The sequence below is a fragment of the Poecilia reticulata genome, chromosome 3 (assembly GCF_904066995.2).
Source record: "Poecilia reticulata chromosome 3, P_reticulata-male-v2, whole genome shotgun sequence".
NCBI classification, from domain to species: Eukaryota; Metazoa; Chordata; class Actinopteri; order Cyprinodontiformes; family Poeciliidae; genus Poecilia; species Poecilia reticulata.
Genome location: NC_088832.1, coordinates 1,380,001 through 1,394,228, shown reverse-complemented (window position 1 = coordinate 1,394,228; position 14,228 = coordinate 1,380,001). Strand labels below are relative to the sequence as shown.

General features: G+C 40.2%; 1 protein-coding gene across 10 annotated transcripts in view; it reads right to left on the bottom strand.

The window, feature by feature from the left end:
• znf536 (zinc finger protein 536) overlaps positions 1-14,228 on the bottom strand; it is a 233,865-nt gene that overhangs the window by 130,809 nt on the left and 88,828 nt on the right. For all 10 annotated transcript variants that reach the window (XM_081604910.1, XM_081604909.1, XM_081604912.1 and 7 more), the window contains one exon: positions 6,456-6,551. The gene's annotated coding sequence lies outside the window, so the exon portion shown is untranslated. The remainder of the gene's footprint in view (positions 1-6,455; positions 6,552-14,228) is intronic.

The following is a 14,228-nucleotide window of genomic DNA, read 5'->3' as shown; positions in this document are numbered from 1 at the left end:
GATGCTCGTTCCAGGCCAATGCTAAGAGAATGCCTAACGTGTGGCACACATACGCCATACCCTGCTAACTGAAGAGAACCACATTCATTTCCACAACCGGGAGAGCATCCTGGAGCTGAGAAGAAGATTGTAGTTGTAGCTCAACTCTCTACCAACACTGCCATTAGGGAAAACCTTCTATGACTGCACTAAGCTTCCCTCCATCATCTGAATTTCCCTGATTCTTAAGGACGACCAGGTTGTGTAAGAGCAGTGAAAATGAGCTTAAGGCAAACAATCTGAATATTCTTCTGTTGTGTATTTCATGGTGTTTGTTTTTATCGTTGATGCTTAAAACTGTTCCAAACAGAGCAGGCCTTAGAGCAAGCCAAGGTGAGGATAGCAGTGGTTCAAACTGATCAAGCTTTTACCCACTAAGTGATTTAATCACTAATAGTCTGGTAATGTGAACATGTCTGCTTGATGGATATTTTTTTCCTTCCTCTTCTGGTCACTTAGCTATATAAAATAGTCTTAGAAATGTGCTAAAAATTTCCTGTTTTATTAAAAGCTAAATGTTAGCTAAGCTACAGGTAAAGGCTAGATGGTAATAAGGCTCTGGGCTCCATCATTACAAAACATGAACCTGACTGTAGCTAATCACTGATGCTCATAAACTATTGTTTATTGTAATTGCCAGTTGTCCCTGTCAGCTGCCATATTGTGAAGGGCAACACACTCTAAATCCAGGAATTTGTAGACAATTGCTGGGTTTCAGATGACGTAGCACCGACGTCACCCAGTGCACATGGAGGGCCAGAAGTAAATTCAGACCATTTATTTATGTTGATCCAGCATCAAAATGTCTAAAGTCTGAGTCCTTTTATGGTTGCTCCAACCGTTCTAATAGAGAGAAAGATTAACATTATTTTTGTGTTTCCGAAGATAGAAAAGTGGATCAACAATGTACAACTAAAAGCAGCAGGTGTAGAAACTTAACAACGCCAGAGTTTGCAGCGCCACTTTCTAACAGGTAACAATTGCATTGTTTAAATTGTATTTTCAGATGTTTTATTGGACAGTTACTTAGAAAGACAAGCATCCACATGTAAGGTAAGATATATTATTTTTATGCCCTAGAATGGTTGTCCTCAGAGCGCTAATATTGTTAGCACCTAACTCAGTACCGAGTCACGGACAGAAAATATAATGTTAATTCAGTGGGACTTTCATGCTAAAAGAAATAAAATAAAAAAGCTAAATAAATTAAATATAACCTAAACAGCCATACAGTCACCGTTACTATTCCCCCACATGCTTCGTGTCTGGCCACGAACTATACTGGCCAGACACAAACAGGGGGTTTCTGTAGACTGGTGCGAATCGTTGACATTGTACCTGAATCCAGCCTCCTACAGCGACTCGACATTAAAGTATAACCCCAGCGTGAATTTGGGTTTACAGAAGCTAAATAAATTTACCAGGAGATCCAAGCTCCTGGATCTCCTGGAGCTTGAAATAACATGGGTTAGTTCCTTGTTAGCGATAGCATCCTTATCGTAGACTAAAATTACTTAAAATAGCACAACTCACTACTCACCCGGCAGAAAAAAGTCGACAGTCATTGAATGCTTCTTTTGATCCTAAATTTGACCCAACATGAAACTAAATGATCATATTTTCCAGGCTTTTGAAAGCTTTCTTCTGGCTCATTGTATAATATGAGGTCTGCAGCCCCAGTTAGTTATGTGGATGGCCTCGATGCGGGTACATCCTCAAGATTATAAGAGAAGTCTAATTTTTACCGAGATAATATCCTAAATATATGCGTATTTTTTTTGAGATACCTCGGCTGTTCCAGCCTATATAGGGCATTAGCTACTCGTTGTGATCAATTTTGCTTTGTTTTGAACTGGAGAAATCCCCTTCCGGACCTCCATCTGAATTTCGCGCGTCATCTGGGTCACATGACTGAAACCCAGCAATAACTGAGACTGAATTATTTGGCTATTATTTCCTGTGTCTGGGTTGAATAGTATATTTTTCAAAGATAGTCTTATATTGTAAAGTTGCACTTACACGACAAGTCACATTCACCTACACTCAAAAGCATTCACACAGTGATACAGTAATACACAACATTTAGGCAACTCTGGGTTCCCAAGCACCCCACGACATGTAGCAGAGGGAGCTGGAATCAAAATCACAAACTTCTGATTGCCAAACAATTCATTCTAATTGCCAGAAAATGACTCTATGCATAGCAGCTGTCATAACACGGTTCTATGAAAGCTTTTCTTCATGGTGGTAAGCTGTTGTTTACAGCTGTAACAGTATCTTTTATAGTGTTTAAATTAATGTATTTGCAGAAAAAAATTGTAAAACAATACATTTGATCTATTTGTGTTAAAAAAGAAAAGTACAATTAACATTCTAATAAAACCAACAAAGCAAGTTTATTGGTTAACATGTATTAATAAAACCCAGCAGAATAACATGGGAAATACACCATATGTCCCCAAAAAGTTGGAGCTAGTCCTTTAATCTCCTCTGTCATTTAGCAAACGACACAAATGTGGTGTGAACATGACAGAGACCTTTCACTTAATTACATTTCTTTGACTCTTGTGCCAACAATAAAGAAGATAAACATGCACAATCAGTATCAGCTTGCAAGAATAATTTTCATTTTGTGCCATTTTCATTAGACTATCAGATGGAGTTGAAGTGCTGCCTGAGGATCCGGCAGCGACAGGTTATTGAAAGAAACTATAGATATTGATTCTGTGGGAACTAGAAATGAGCTTCCAATGCTTTAACCAGACAAAAACACACATCTTAAGTAAACAAATGTTCAAAAATGTTCATTTGTAATTTTAAAAGAGAGACCAGAGACATACTTGGGTCACTTATATGTTTACCTTCTGCACCACATCACTGCATTATGTAAATAGGAATTTTTGTTTTTTAAACTGGTTAATTCCGCACCTCTGAATCTCCATTTAAATATTGTTATGCTGATGATACTCCGCTATGTTCACAAATACATTCTGATTATCCAATTAATCCAAGTAGATTGCAGGCATGTCTTAAGACATAAATGCCTGGATGGCTTTTTTTTTCTTTGCTTCTAAATTCTAAGAGGACAGAAACTGCACAGACAGTCACTTAATCTGGATGACAATATATTGGCCTACAGTCATACAGTAAAGAACTTTGGTGCTACTTTTTACCAAGATAAGGTTAAAGGATTCTAGAATGTCTTTCTCTCTTTTTCAGAATATTGCCAAAATTAGATATATCCCGCCCAGAGTGACACTGAAAAGCTACTCTGTACATTTGTTACTTCAAAGATGGGATACTGTAATTATTTACTCTGAGTAAGACCACAAAATGTAGTTAAAGCCCTCAGCTGATCCAAAGCACTGCAGCGAACAAAGTTCTGATGGAAATGAAAGAGAGATCATATTTCTTCTGTTTTAGCTAACTTTCATTGGCCCCAGAATAGAATTTCAGATTCTCTTTCTCACATATAAAGCCATCAATAAGCAAACTCCATCACACATCAGAGATCTGATAGTTCCACATGTTCCTGGCAGAGCACTCCGCTCTCACGCTGCAGGTTTATTGGTGGTCCGTAGAGGTTCTAAAAGTAGAATGGGAGGCAGATCCTGTAGTTCATCAGGCTCCTCTCCTGGGGAACCAGCTCCCAGTTGTAGTCCGTGAGGCAGACACCCTGTCTTCACATAAAGAAACGTTCTTCACATTTCTTTATGTGAAGAAATTTGAATTGCTCTGTTACTGAAGTGGACAATACAAATAAACTTGCTTTATGAAACTAGGCTTAAAACTTGCTATTTTGATAAAAACTTACAGTTAGGCTGGCTTAGATTGCCCTGAGAGACAGAGGACACACTAACCACTTTTACTCACTTTCTTCTTTTACTACTCTCCAATTAGCTGCTGTTTTCAGCATCATTTTCTCTCAGGTTTTTCCTCTCTATGGAAGCTACTTCAGCTCTGGTGTTCTGCTTTGCTGTGACACCTTCCTGGGAGCCATCGGCTGTGACTTCGCTGCCAAAAACTTAACATTCTCCCTCCGTAGATGATGCACTTGACCCAATCGTTCAGCATTTAACCCCATTTCTTTCCTACTCTATGAGTTTTTATTGTGACTACAAATGTATGTGCTCTCTTTCATCTTAAAAACCTTTTTCAAAGTTTATCTGTTGAGATGTGTTACTCTATTACCAGCTACTATTGCCACCGTCTTACTTTTCTCTTAGTCCTCATGGTTAACCCTGTCTTCTCAAATCTCCAGTCTCCTGTGGCCGACTGGGGAAACCTACCCACACATCGGCCCACTACCTGTAGGCTCACAGGTAGTGGTGGCAGGTAAGAGTAACATGTTTGCTTGACACTTGGTCGTTGGGTAATAAATTATGATTCCCAAGCTTGACAGTATTGCAAACATGTTGGATGTTATTTTTTTTTTAAGTAAAGAATTAAGTCATTCTGTGTTGATGGAGTTAACAGTGAGACTTCTCACCCGTCTGGCTGAAAACACTCAGCGTTGAAAACATTAAAGAAGTCTTCACCAGCTATAAATAATAAATCATTCTTGTGACAGCATTTTGGGTGTCTGGTAGAAAAACAAAATTGTGCTAGACAGGATATAAAAGATTAATAGGCACAGTTGGGATAGTGAGACTAGCTAATTGTTCGCTGTTAACGATGCTAAAGTTGGCATCTTCTTCTGAGCTTCTAATCGGCGATAAACCAAAAAAGGCTGAATTGGAGTCTGAACTGGATTTCATCATCTTGTGTAACATGCAAAATCTATCATGACATTATCAGTCTGGGTTGCTTGACCTCATACTCTTCATGTTGCGTTGGTCCTTCAGCATCCACATGGCAAGAAGTTGTCTCAGGTAAGGCTGTTTTTTGTTTAGTTTCATTTTTTTGAAAGTGCTTTATTGTACTAGTGGAAAAAATCACCACAAAATTGAATTTCAACACATCACCTTTAAATGTCGAGGTACTGCTCATTCATAGTGAAGATGTAGGCTAAAACCTCTCAATCATTTTCCTTTATACTGCGTGATGCAGCAGACATGTAATACACAGATGCACAACACACTTCCATTCATTTTTCATGAATTTCTATAGTCTGAACTTGACCTTTACCTGAAACCATTACCTGTACATGCCTAAACTTAACCCTAACCTAAACTCAGTTCACACTTTAGTCCTAACACTAACATATAATCCAAAAACAGCAGTTCTTGTTATGGGGCCCAGGCTTTGGGCCCCATTAGGAGCAGTAAGTCCTCACAACGTAGTATGTGTTAGGAAACTAGCCCTTACAATGTATCAAATACAGGGCACACACACACACACGCACACGCACACACACACACACACACACACACACGCACACACACGCACACACACACACACACGCACACACATTGATCACTGTGGTGGGAAGCAAAGTGAAACAGGGTGACCATAAAACCAAAATGGCCTTCACTTAGTGTCCCCCCGCCTCCCCCTTCCCTCGTCTTGTTTCCCCACATCTATTCTTCATTCTCGCTGATTTTTTTTTAGATTTTTATTTTTTTTTTTCTCAGCTATGAATAAATTTAGTCTGTCCCGGACATGAAAATGTCAAATACCTAAAATACACCTAAGCTAAATAGCATATTAATTTTTAATGCCCGCTCATCCTATGCTGCTATTCTCATATCAGGCCTGTCTGCCAACAGCTGTTGCTGGCTTTGTATCATCTATCTAGCAAAAGGAGAGGAGGGAGGGAGAGAATACAAAAAGAGAGACGGAGGAGACATTGTTCAGGAGTGAGGGACAGGTCTATGTTTTCTTGGATTTTGTTGCACTTCAACTATTCTTCTTTGATATATGAGTGGGACACAATTACGCTAATGCTAAACATAAAATATTTGAGATTCCTTCCTTTTTTTTTCTGTGCGCCACAGAGCGGGCTCCTCCACGCGTAAGAAGAAAAATAAGGACATGAGCGGTGACATTGACCTGAGAGGTAGTGACATTGGGGGAGAGCGGCACAGGGAGGCGAGGCGTGCTGAAGCAATGTGCCAGTGTGGGTGTTGAATGCCACCCATGTGCGTTTTTAGGTGGCATGTGGTGGATGATTATCATAGATTATCACAATCCAGATTGTTACAAGTTCTGTCTGCGCACATAACAGCAGTGTACTGTAGCTGTGTGACTGCGTGTGTGTGTGTTTTGGTTTAAGACAGTGCCTTTGGGGATAAAACTAAATGGTGGGTGAATGACGAACAGTTGGAATGTGTGAATGCATGTGTGCATTTAACTGTGTGTATATGTGTCTTGTTCTTTTATACTTACAGTGTGAGAAGCAAATAAGACACAGGGTTTGGAAAAAAAAATCCAAGTGAAGTCAAGTTTTTCTACGTGCTAAAGGGGTGTGAACTGACCTTAATACACCACCTGCATACTGGTGCACAACCTGTTGGGATCAAGTGGCCTCTCGCTGTCACTCTTCACCGACTACTGCTTACTGGAATGGCCACCTAGAGGGAGACACAGAGGAGGAGGAGGATTAGAAAACGAGGTGATAATGAAACGTAGACCTGGGAGAGAAGAGGAAGAGAATGAACAAGAGGGATGGAGCATTAGGAAGACGACAGGTTGAAAGGGAGGCGAGTATGAGGTGGCGGTGGGGATCAATGTCAAGATGGAAATCTAACAAATTCAGTAAGCGCTGCTGCAGAGGTCAAGGGAACGCGGCAGAAAAAGGTTAAAGATGAAATCAAAGCCGGTGCGCTGCGGTGCCCGGAGGCACAGCGGAAAATCTATCCCTCCTAGGCAAGGCCACCGCTGACGCGAGGCAGACAAGAAGCTAAATACTGCACGCCACTCGGGGATCTTTCATTTTCCACCGATCAATAAGGGCTTATATTTATCAGGGCCTCCAAGCAGTTGCCACGTCTGACAACCTCCACTTCATTTCTGCACTCCTCCTCTGTTCTTTCTCTCCCCTCCCAGCTCCTCCTTTTCTCTTCCTTCTCCTCGCCCCCAGCACTCAAAAGTGAGACCCATCGACCATGAAAAGGGGCAGGGACCCCGGATTGCCATTAACCCCCCTCGTGTCGCTAGACTAGTCTAACACACACATGTTAATGCGCACACAAATGCCCCTGAGATACAATTGCGCTAAAGGTCCTCCTCCGCCCTCTTTGAAGACACGGGGTCTTTTGTTCCTAAAGCAGGTCATGTCACCAAATCGCATATCCATCATCTACACAAGCAAAAATTCTACATTTGCAAATACATATTTTTGCAAAATTCATTTCGAGGAAGCAAAACATCAAACTCAATATTACGACAAGAAATCTGAAGGGCATTATAAGAAGCAGAAGATTAGGTTTTGGGAGTTAAAATAACTGGCTATCTAATCATCTGCACAACAATATTTGCTGTGAGGCATTCTAAATAGATTATCGCTAGTCCATCTGTGTCATCATTGATTTATAAGGCGTTAGGGCTGCTTGGGGAAGAGATGGGGCTTCGCCTTCTCTGCTGTTAAAGGGGCTTCTTGTAGAAATCAGGGGCATGGCAGTGGAACAACTGTGGCACCAATCTAACCTCCCCTTTAATCGTTAAGTGAGAGGAAGTGAAAATAGGACGGGCGTCTCTCTCTCTTTCTCGTGTTTTTTTTTTATCTTCCCCAAAAAGGGAAATATGAATCCAAATTTTCAGCATCGCTTTTTGTTTGGCGATACAAATAAATTGGGAGGAGGGTAGGAAGTACAGAAAATAAAGAGGGAAACAAATAACACACGCAAACATGCACATGCACATACACACATGCTGAGAAACGGGGGGAGGGGGGGGGGGAAACAAGGGACATCATTAACATATGAATGCTATATGCAAATGGTAGGGAGAGAGCAGATGTTGTTGCATTTAATTGACCTATATGTGAATTGCATCCAAACCTTTCAGTGTGTTTTCTGGGCCCGCTGAGTACAGTTTTTGACTGCCTTCCTAGAGCCACTCAGTGTGCAGGCAGGGCACATAGCAATTTCATCAGTGTTAAAAAATAAGGAAGAAAATGACTTAACATGCTGCTGCAACATAAAGTGGGAAAAAATCTAAAAAGACAAAGTAAAAATCCATTGTTTTTGGTTTCTTTCTCAGTTTGGAAGTCATTTTGTTAGACAGCGTACGGTCCAAATTCACCAGATTCTCATTTTTCATACCCATCATGTAACTAGAATCCTCCAGGATGTATAATGTGATTCTTCAATCGCTACAAGTGATTGAAGAATGTATACTTAACTGCAACACAGATGTGTAGCCCACATATATAAGTGAAACAAGAAATATATGTGTACAAAAGATCCATTATGTGAATTTATACTGCAACATTAAGAAAGGAAAGTGTTAATGACTGAGCTGCTTCTGACACCAAGTTAGACAAAAAAAGGAAGTTTAAAAAAAAAAGCACTTACGCTTATTATTGTAACATTTCTCCAGCTTAAATTATTGTTGGGCTGGAACACAGTGTGTTAGTCGTTTGTTTGTTGTGTTTAGCTCCATGTCGCACTTGTAGGAAGCTATTCTGCGGCTAGCTACTGATTACTGATTAATGATAGTTTGTAATTGGTGACCAAGCAGCTGGCTTTGTCAAATGAGAAACATACAACTCACTTGCGTTCACATTGAAGAGGCTAGCACTAGCATGCTAACCCCACTGTTGTCCATAAGTATCGATAGGCTAGCAGCTAGCATACATAGGCTAGTCTCCCTCTATCGAAACCACAATAAGGCTAAATATGATAGTGCTTTGTTAATGTTTTTTTTTTCTTGTGCCTTCTGTTTCTAAATAAAATATATAAACACTGTAGATTTGTGAAACCGTTGTATTTTTTGCTCAATTTAATAATAGCCCCATAGCACAAAATATTCTAGTTTAAAAAAAAAAATCCTACAGTTGTTTGACTGTTTTCATCTTCGACCGCAGCACAACCTTTGGTTTCTTAAGAGTATGACAGAAACTTTGTAAATTCTACAATGAATATGTGCCTTTATACACTTTTATGTGGGCAAAAACACATTTTATGGAAATCTGTGTGGACTGGAGAAGAGTTGCGTGTTTGAAACTCTTCCTGCACAACAATCACCACAGTCCTGGGGCCTGCAGGAGGGCAGCCTTCTCGCATGCTGCTAGCTCATGGCAACATTTAGTAATTATGTGTTTTATTCTGTTATAGTATTTTGTAACGTTGAATTAAATAAGTAAATGTAGCAACATCTTGCTACTGCTCTGTTCTTTCCATGTATTATTTTTTTTCCTTTTGTTCTCAACATTTTGTGCTGAAGAATTAACTCTTCTTGCTTTGCATCTGAACCAGACTGAGTTGTAAAGTCTTTTGACGTTTGTCTTCTTTTTAATTGTATTTCTTTAGCACTGTGTTGTTTTAATGTGTATTCTTTTATTGTTTAACATCTGTTCCTTTATGTGCACAATTCTTTGGTTAACTGTTGTTGTTTTTAAACGTGCTCGTGATTAAATTGGACTGGACTCGACTTTTCCAGAGGAGAGAGCAAAACAAGAAGAATGACGGGTGAAAGTAGCACATTTTATATTGGCATATTTGCATGAGTGAATCCTGAATAATTCTCTTTTTAATTCCCTACTTCTGTTACTCTTTTAGCCCACACACAGACATACACACACACGCACACACACACCCACACACTCACAGGAATTCTACAGAATGTCATTAAACTGTATTAAATAGCCTTTTGTCCAGGGGGCAAGGACCACCAGATATATGATAATACATTAAGGCTCCATAGAAGCAGGCACTGATCCGAGACCCTTTTAAGGCCACGCTTGGTGTTTGTGTCATTGTGTCTGTGTGGTGGGCTTCTGGTTGACACACTAGAGAATAAGATGCCAGTTTGGGAGGAAAAAAAAAAGACAAAAAAAACAAAGATGGAGACGAGACGATTTGAGGAAGTTGGCACAGAGGAGCAGAATAGGTGTGATGCATGGATAAAGAGGGAGAGTAGAGAACGAGGTGGAGCGACTGCCTGCCTGCACATGTGGCTCTCTAACAACTGTGACACATACTAATAGAAACATACCTAATAAATTACAAGCTTTCAGGGTCTGGCAAGCTGACATTTTCTACGTACGCGGGACAATTTCATATCTGCGGTGCAAAGTCGAGGGGGCTGCCGGACCAAATTGCATCACACAGAGATGCCAGAGGATTAGCATAAAAATTAACACTTAAATTTCAGGTTATTGTCAACCCCACTCCTGCACCGGCTGCCTCACAACAATCAATTCCTCTTAGGAATTTGATTAGATTCCATGACGCTTATTATCCCAGTCATGTTTGCCTGCCCCCTTCGCAGCCGCCGCCGTACGCACACACCACTGGCAAAGTCAGAGCTCTGCCTTTCACAACTGCCTGGACCTTTTGTTTAAATGGAATTAATTGGAAAATAAATCAAAAGGTGTGGCATTTCTTTTGACAGATAATGCCTCATCCTCTGTCTGCTTGTTTATCTAGCGGTTTTGCGTCTTGAGCGTGCACAAAAACCCCATCCCAGCAGGTTTCTGCTATTTCACATTTGACTTCTGTTTTTAACAGCGTAATCAGATCAGCATTAAATAACAGAAGTGTCACAAGACTTTACTCAGTTAAACTGCCACAAAGTTGTTCTTGAGGTGCCGTCTTGAGTGCTTTCTGGCTGCTATTAACAGGTGACTCTACTTTGAAGTAAGTAAGCATATGTCATTATGAAACTGTCAAAGCATAAAAAAAGTCATTATAATTATTGGTGGAAACTTTTGAGTAAGGAAATTGGTAAAAGTTGCAAGACGCCACTAAATGATGTTATTAATTACTTTGCAAAAAAAATACCATATGATGTACCTAAGACCAGGTTCCAGAGTGAAAATGTCATACTCGCATATTCATGGAGACAGTGGAAACATCTTTTTTTATTATTATATGTGAATATGTTTGTTGCTATAGTTTCTCAATTGTTTTCCTCTTTCTTCTTTCTACAGATTTCTAGAATGTTAATTTGTATTTTCTGTATCCTTATTTCTCTAATCTACTCTACAACATATATATATATATATAAATACACACACACACACACACACACACACACACACACAGAGAAGAAAGGGGAAATGAAAGGGGGAGATGTGGGGGAAAGTTTTAAAGGGGAAGAAGAAGAGAAGAGTAGATTGGAGAACATGTATAGACTGTATATACAAATACAGGAATATATATATATATATATATATATATATATATATATATATATATATATATATATATATATATTCCTGTATTTGTATAGAAAATAATGCTGTAGAAGAGTTTAATTACATGGTAGGAAAGGGGCAAAATGTAATAAAAACCACTAAAACTGTTTAGATCTACAAAATGAACTTTCATCTGTCCTCCAAAGTGGGGATTGTAAGTTTTCCCAAAAATGCTAATGAAGACTAAGCTCAAACCACATGTGCTTACTTTTCTTAGTTTTGTCATCAAGTAATTTTTTTCCCTCTACTGCTTTCCCCTCTTTGTTTACAGCTGAACGATGGGGGGATAGAAAAAAAAAATCAGAAGAATGTCACAATAAAATATTTGTCAATTTCCATCTCAGCTGCAGCCCATTGCACAAGTATGTCCTATAAGCACGGCGCACGTTGGGTGGCTTCGGTTGAATTCTTGATTGTTTAGACAAATGGCATTTCATCGCATCCAGATGTCTTTAAGCTGTGCTTCACCACCAACGCTGCTCTCCGAGGCACAAGCTGAATGTATACAAACATCTTCTCATAACTGCATTCCTCATCTGGGCCTGCGAGCGTCACAGCCTCGTCACTGAGCTTAGATTACAGCCAGGAGGGTTTATATTTGAGATTTGGATTTTTTCTTACAGAGGACAATTTTTTTTATTATTAAGCGAAATGGAGAGAAAAGTTTAAGATTGTTTAGCTGATTGCAAAAAACAGCCTTTTTTTTAATTTATTTTTTCTTATGAGTTCTTTTTCCTGAATACAGTAGCAGTGACAATCTGACGTAAACTCTGGCCAGGACGGGCATTACGGGGTAATGTACGCAAGGTCCCGAATAAAGATGCCCATGGGGTTTAGAGCAGGAGAGAGGGAGAAGGAACAAATCGTCTGATGTTCTAAGTGGATAACAACAGCTCCTGCTATGCAGCGGCGGAGGCGAAGAATAATTTAAACCAGCCACCCGGCCCCTCCTTCCACTCCCTCATCTCCTGGCCACCCCTCCATTCTTATGTTAACACGGATAAAGCCAAATGGGCCACCCAGCAGCAGAACAGAGAGCAGAAACTTAAGTCCACACTTCAGGAAAAATAATCCAACTCTCGGCTTCTCTCTTTGCAATATAACCCTCGCTCGCTTTCACACACACAGGCACGGCGCTCGGGGAGGGGAAAGGCTGAAACGCACACAGGCCTCAGGAGGCGCACACCGATGCATTTACTGTGCCTTTAAAGCATATTACTTTTCAGTCCAGGCTTTGAAGAATAATAAACCTGCCGCTTAACTAGGCTATTTTCCCTCTGAGTGAACGGCATGCAGTGGCAGGGAGAAAGATTCCTAAATCTTTAAATGCAGAATAAACACTGCTTTCTTTGTTGATCGTACGGCTCTGTTGTGTTTTTCGCTGATCATGCCCTGATTCCCCTCATTCTTCCTCTTTGTGTCTGTCTGACCCCCCTCACCCCCCCATCTCCAAGCAGAGAGCTGCTGCTGTGTTTGGTCTCCAAACAGCACATCTGAGGTGCACACCTCGCTGATATTTTATAGGTTCAAATCCCCAAGAATAGGCGAGGGAGAGACTCATATTTTATACCGGCAGTTTATTTTAACGGGGGCTTGTAATTAACGCAGCATGTCCTCTATCTCCCAGCCATCTATGCCAAGGCCTTTCTTTAAACAACTTTATTGTGAAATGTTTGCGTTCTCAGTGTTCGGCCGGGGCCCACACACAGAATATTATTTCATACTTCAAGGCGAGGGTAGGGGGCGTCAGGAGGAAGGGGGTTGGGTTTTTTGGGGAGGGGGGGCGGTATTTGGAAGAGTTTACACTCTGAGCAGTTATTGTTTTTGATTATGGCAAGAGTCTCTTTAAAACAGATCAGCCCCAGCAACCTTGCACACGCCCACATGCATGAACACAGAAGGTTCACGGTGGAAACATAAGAAGCCAAAAGAGAACCTGTTTATAGAAGAAGTGTGTGTGAACGAGAACAAATGCACAATCTCAGGAAGATTTCTGGGAGCAAGATCACACTCTCTATGAGCAGATCGGTTTGTTAATGATGGACAGGTTCTTTTGGGGCTTTAAATTTAGGTTCCTATGTGTTTTTAAATAAACTTGATAGTGTTAACATTCCATGACTCAAAAGACCCCGAGTTAACTCAGCACTGACTGTACATGTTTGGCAACGTCTGTCAGAGCTGCTCTGGAGGTCATAATGTATTAATCACAGTGATCAAGCTTATTAAATATTACAGAGGAATTTGATCAGCAGATGTTTCACAATGTTTAATGTAGAATAATATATTACGATGTTTAATGTATAATAATATATTACAAATGAATACCATTATTCTTTTTAACAAAGACCGAGCAGGTAAAGGTCTATGTACAGGTCAATGGGTACATCGCAATACTATGTGCTGAAAATGACTGACTGACTGAATGAATGAATGAATGAATGAATGAATGAATGAATGAATGAATGAAAAAATGAATGAATGAACGAATGAATGAAATGGAGATTCACTTTCTCACAAACAACAGTTCTAAACACACTCCAAACAACAAAAACTTGCCTTTTATCAAAGCCTGTTTCTGTGTTAGAATGGGAAAACCGAGTTATTTTGCAAAGAATAGGAAATAAAATCAGCCTATATAGACAAAGCACGTACCCCAGCAGACCACAGTCTGCTCCAAGTCTTTGAACCTGGAAGGCCTCCTTGTCATCACTCTAACCTTTAGCCTGAACAGAAAGCCATGCCTTCTGAGTGGAAGGGCTTTATGTTTCAATGCTGTCAAAAGTCCCATCACAACATTGACAGCCAATTGGTCCTGCTCCCCCAATGTGATCATTCGTGCATGTAATGATCATCAGATATTTACCTGAACCTCACATGATGCCATTCA